The following is a 6,271-nucleotide window of genomic DNA, read 5'->3' as shown; positions in this document are numbered from 1 at the left end:
GGTGCTGAGAGCTCCAAGCTTTGTTTGTTTATTGCTCCTCTGTGCACTAGTATATGTCGCTTGGATTCGGCTGCCAATGTAAGGGATTAAGGAGCTAAGTGATTCTGACTGCTGCAGGAATCTTTCAAATGTGCTCCTCTTGCTCAACTCTTTTACAGGCAATTTTTATTTAACCAAAAAAGAAAAAAAGAACCTTGATGCATCACAGTAACAAAACAATTACCACTCTCAGGTGCTATTCACATCTATTCCCAAGTTCTTGCAAGAAGAATGGAAAAGGTGCTCTTTTATAGGGACAGAGAGAAATACAACCAATTTTCTTAAGAACTCTTTTCCCCACTTTCTAGCCAGAATTCACCAAAACAGGTTTGCAATTCATCTTGACACTGGACAGCCCATGTTCATAAATTTCCCATTATGGTAGATATCATGGTTGCACTCAACTTTGGGAAATCAGCTGGATTGCTGGAAATTTCTCTTGCCACATGCATTATTTCCAGCCCAAGCAACTGCCTGAAGTGGTATCTCCCTAACCCAATCGCACACTGATACCAAGGGAATATGCACACCAGACTCTAATGCAGAAAAGAGGCTCTGTGAGATAAATGGCAGCATGAGGCCAAATAGGTACTGTAGCCCAACTTCTGTATACAGGCAGTCTGTGGACTTAGAGTGACACAACTGGTTCCTGAAAACCTGCATTATAAGTCTAGAGGTTGACAGAACCAGTTTTCCCAAATGAATATTTTTATGGTATTTGATAAGCACTTACAGTGTCAAACACTGTTCTTAGTGCTGGGGTACATACAAGATGATTAGTTTGGACACAGCCCCGTCCCACATAGTCTAAGAGGTTGAACAGGAGAATTTATCCTCGACTCCACTCAATCCTTGACTCCACTCTCTCGTTCCACATACATATTCAAGCCATCACTAAATCCTGTCAGTTCTACTTTCACAGCATCACCAAAATCCACCCCTTCTTCTTCATCCAAACTGTTATAATGCAAGCACTTATCCTATCCTCCCTTAATTATTGCATCAGCTTTCTTGCTGACCTCCCTGACTCCTGTCTCTCCTCATTCTAGTCCATACTCCATTTTCCTTCAAAAATGTTCAGACTATGTTTTCCCACTCCTCAAGAAATCCAGTGGTTGCCCATCCACCTCTGCATCAAACAGAAACTCCTCACCATTGGCTTTAAAATACTCCACCACCTTGCCCTTTCCTCTTCAAATAGCTACTCTCCTACGACAACCTAGCTCACACTCTTTGTTCCTCTAATGCTAACCTTCTTATTGTACCTTGATCTCATCTATATCACCACTGACTTCTTACCCACATCCTACATCTAGCCTGCAGTGCCTTCCCTCCTCATATCAGACAGATATTTGCTCTTCCCAACTTCAGAATCTTATTGAAGGCACCTCTCCTCCAAGATGCAGAAGGGAGAGCAAGCCAGGGAAAAGAGGATTTAAAAATCAGTGAGGGCCTCTTGGAGGAGATGTGACCTTAGTAATTGTTTGAAGGTGGAGAGAGTGGTGATCTGGCATACAAGAAGGGGGAAGGGTTTCCAGCGTAAGGGGAAACTTCTGGAAACACAGTATAGCTGCAAACCATTTCATAGCACAGTGGATAGGGGAAGTGTAGGTAACAAACCCCAAACCTCTAAATGATATTGATATAGGCCTTGCAAAAGCATTCGACATCATCCTGATGATGATAGTTGAAAGTTGATAAATCTGACTGCTGTAAGTCTTTCAAGTTTTGGAGACTGCTTCACCTTGGCATTGCTAGCCGAGTCGGAGCGGCGAGTATCCTGTATGATTCATTCTTCATCATATAGGGGAATAAACAAGGATCATCATCCTCTTTAATGATAATTATTGAGTGCTTACTTTATGCAGAGTACTGTACTAAGTTCTTGGGAGAGTACAATATAAAATAATAGGTAGACATGTTCCCTGACCACAACAATCTTACAGTTTAGATATTGAATTTTTTGGTGTTTCCTCTATCCTTGAGTCATTTTCAGTGTATTGCCAAAGACTGAGCTTTTCTTAGAGGTCACCAAAGCACTTCTACAACCTTTATAACATCCTTTACTGGAGTGTAGGGTCATGTGATAATGATATTTACAGTAATGAAATACTTTATGTTTCTCTAATGACAGACTTCCTCCATGCCAAGTGCTGGAATATATGAAATTCAGTCAAATCACACAGTCCCTGTCCTACATGGGGCTCACAGTCTAAGCGGGGGAAGAAGGCCAGGTATTTATTATCTATTTTATATATAGGGAAATTGAATGCACCAAGCAGTTAAGTGATTTGCCCGAGTCTCAGAGTAGGTAAGTAGCAGAGCCAAGATTAGAATGCAGGATTCCTTATTCCCTGCCCTGTGCTGTACACATGAGGCCACACTGCCTCTCTTGTGGCCAGCCTGAAACTGAGATTATTTCACTAGCCCACAGTGAAATATTTTATGACTATCCCACAATTTACCTTTGTCCACAATTAGAACCTGCTGCAGTACTTTTGGGGCTAAGTAGAAACTAACTTATGGCAAGAGAATGTTTCAGTTGGGCATTTACAGACCAGTCCTGATCTAAAAGTTGGGATAAAAACTGTGAAGATTTTTCATTCACTTTGGCAGCTCTGTTCTTGATGTTTTAAATTTTTTGCTGAAACTAAGAAGCATAAAAACTTTGAAGCATTGAAGATTAATTTTACCACATAAATATATAGATCATAGTCAAATTCTATATGACGAGCTTTGCCCACAGCAAAATATTTTAGTATAATATCAAAGCAATATACAAGCAGATGGTGAAACAACAGCATTGAAAAAGCATTTGCTGTATTGTAAGTGTCAGTTTAACATTCACGACCTGATGAATTGCACAGAATCTCAGTTCCAAAGCATGGGGCCATTTTTATTTTAAAATAACAAAGTTGGAAGCTGTGTTCAGAAGTGAAATTAAAGTAAAAGAAAATAAATAATCCATATCTCCTATGTTCTGTTTAAATATTAAAGTGTCAACTGCAATTTTAAAATGCCAGGATAGCACTTGCTGTGTTTCTATGAAGTGCTTCATTTGCTTAGAGTTTTCATGGTGTTTGAGCATAATTCCATCAAAGCAGTTTTGCCAGAGGTATAAGAACTGGAGTACTGCATAATTCTTTAGGTCAGAAGGTAAATTTACAGTTTACTGCATGATCATTTTCATTGTCTTCTTCCAGTTTTACCTCCCCAATAGCCTATTCCTAAGAATCCCCACTAGTAGCCAAGAAGTCTATACAGACCCTCCCCCTCGTAATTGTAATCCTTTGCTAAAGCTTTCAGCTGCTGTCTTTGTGGGCTGCAGTTCAACAACCACCTCATTCTTCATGAAACCCTAAAGGCCAAGAGGTTTCCCGACTTAAGTACTTACTCTCACCTAGAGCAAGCCCTGTCCCTCAGCTCAAAGCAATCCATCTCTCAAGATTGAACATTTTGTCAGGAGAGAATCACTCTTTGTGTCTAGCCATTGGAGTCGGTAGTGGAATGTGACCCAGAGCTTTAACGTCAGGAATGCAGGCCTTGTGTCTCAACACATCAGCTTCTTTAATCTCTGTTGGTTAGTAAAAGAGCACGGGCTTTGGAGTCAGAGATGATGGGTTCGAATCCCAGCTCTGCTACTTGTCAGCTGTGTGACTGTGGGCAAGTCACTTAACTTCTCTTTGCCTCAGTTCCCTCATCTGTAAAGTGGGGATGAAGACTGTGAACCCCACATGGGACAACCTGATTACCCTGTATCTACCCCAGCGTGTAGCTTGTTGCCCAGCATTTTACTGTTTTGTCTGACTTAGAGGTTGTCTAAGATATTTTGGTGAGTTCCCAGGCCTGTGTGGCCAATGGGTGAACCCTGTTTTTACCACAATGGACCATTAAAATGATTAAGCAAGAATGCTGGAGCCTCTATTTTTATTTGCCTTGATGTTCTGGTGTCCTTTACCAACTGAGTGTGGATTTCCCTGATCCTTCTTCTTGTCACTACCAAGAAAGGCAGCAGAGCAAAGACCCTAGGAAAAGCCCCACCCCTCTTTCTCCCTCTCTGATTTTTCAAATTATGGTGACGGTGGGGAGACTGATTTTAGAGACTGAGAGAGAGAGAGGGAAAGATTGCCAGCTTTGCCACCTGATGATGGCCAATTTCTTCAGGAAGAGTTGTCTCTAGGATGTTTCCTGGGAAGTTAAAGCATTTATGCTGAATTCTATACTGGATTTTTTTTTCTTTTTCATCAGTCAATTTAGTTTGGACAGTTTGTACATAGAGCCATTTTCAGACAGAATATTTAAGTTCATGGGATCCCTTAAGTCAAGAGTTTCCCTAAAGATAGGAAAAAAGTGCCAAATTTACTATAAAGCCAATCCATCCAAGATCTGCCACTTTTATCAACAAGCAAGCCTGGTGGCTTGGCATTACAGATTGGCCCTATGAGTTGAGTCTATGAACCATTTGATTCTTTGGCAGTGAAGTCCTTTTGGTCAGGCAACCCCTAGTCTGGGAAGAAGGGTTTAGTGCCCGTTGTTGGGCAGAGATTGTCTCTATCTGTTGCTGAATTGAACATTCCAAGTGCTTAGTACAGTACTCTGCACACAGTAAGTGCTCAATAAATACAAGTGAATGAATGAATAAGGTTTACCATGACTCTCCATTAAACCTAGAAGAGGAACAAGTCTCAAATGTTTTGGAAACTTCTTGCAAAATAATTTTGTTTTTTTTTCCCATCTAATTTGCCTCTTAATCAATCAAAATCTCCAAAGGAACTGCTGAATACCATGTTAAATAAATCCTGAAGAAATAATGATGAAAGATTCATAATGTATATGCACTGCAGTAAAATTTCTTTACACCTCTCTGAGGGATTGAGTATTTTTTTAATGTAATATGAGAGGAAATGCTACAGGAGAATAAAATTGATTTGAAGGCCTTTGGCTGTGATTTTTAAACATGAATGTCCTATTCAGGAGATCATGTTAAGCGCATTGTAGTGGAGGTTTAGAGCCTGTGGCTCCTGGTATAGATACTCCTTAGTTGTGCCTTTCGCAAAATGTAATGGCCATAAAACATCTCAACCTTTCTGGACTTAAAGTGCTTAATATTTATGTAATGTGATAGACACACAGTCTTTTACAGTAGGGGAGCATGCATCATTCATGGAAAATGCAGTATGGTTCCTCCCCAAAGGCATTCTGTTTCCCCAAATGTGACATTTTAAACACAGTAATTGTGGTATTTGTTTACTGTTTACTGTGTGCCAAGCACTGTACTAAGTGCTGGGGTAGATACAAGATACTCAGGGTAGATGCAGTCTCTGTTCTTCATGGGCTTACAGTTTAAGTAACATATTAACATATTAATATATTAACCAGCCCTTTCAAACCTCCCCCCTGTGTCACTTAGGTACATACTCTATTACTTCCCCTTATAGGTAATTTACTTTAATGTCTGTCTCCTGTAAGTTTCTCAAGAGCAGTGATCATGTCAACTGTTTCTATGGTACTCTCCCAAATACATAGTACAGTGTGCTACTAAGTGTAAGTGCTCAATAAATGCTATTGACTTATTGGATGTTAAGAAAGGATAAATTGTGAAAAACCTTTTATTTTCAGTCAGGATTTTTAAGTGTCTCCATAAGCAGATCTAAGACTTTCTTCAAAAGGGTCCCAAATCTGTATAACAAAGCATGTAGAGGCAGCTTTTAACTCAAAGTGGATGCTATTCCTTCTTTTTTACATCCTACAGGTGATTGCCAGTCCTGAATGGAATTTCAGGGATAAGTAACTCCATGAGTGTACACAAAATACAAATATATCTAGAGTCTAGAGGAGGATTCTGAGAGAGACAAACTAGATTGCTTAGATGTCTCCCAGCAACTCTCTGGCACTGGATTTGTGGGTCAAAGATAGGGTTTTCTGTTTTTTTAATATAACGTTTGTTAAGCATTTACTATGTGCCAGGCACTGTGCTAAGTGCTGGAGTAGATATCAGGTAATCAGGTTGGACACAGACCATGTCCTACACAGAGCTCACAGACTTAATCTCCTTTTTACAGATGAGTAACTGAGGCACAGAAGAGTTAAGTGACTTGTCCAAGATTACAACAGAAGAAAATAAATAAGATTGAATGAATGAAGTTGCAGAGGCAGAATTAGAACCCATGTCCTTTTGACTCACAAACCGGTGCTTTATCCATTAGGCCACACAGCTTCTTAAGTGAAATCA

The sequence above is a fragment of the Ornithorhynchus anatinus genome, chromosome 2 (genome assembly GCF_004115215.2).
Source record: "Ornithorhynchus anatinus isolate Pmale09 chromosome 2, mOrnAna1.pri.v4, whole genome shotgun sequence".
Taxonomy (NCBI): domain Eukaryota; kingdom Metazoa; phylum Chordata; class Mammalia; order Monotremata; family Ornithorhynchidae; genus Ornithorhynchus; species Ornithorhynchus anatinus.
Note: the sequence above shows the minus strand (reverse complement) of the source record.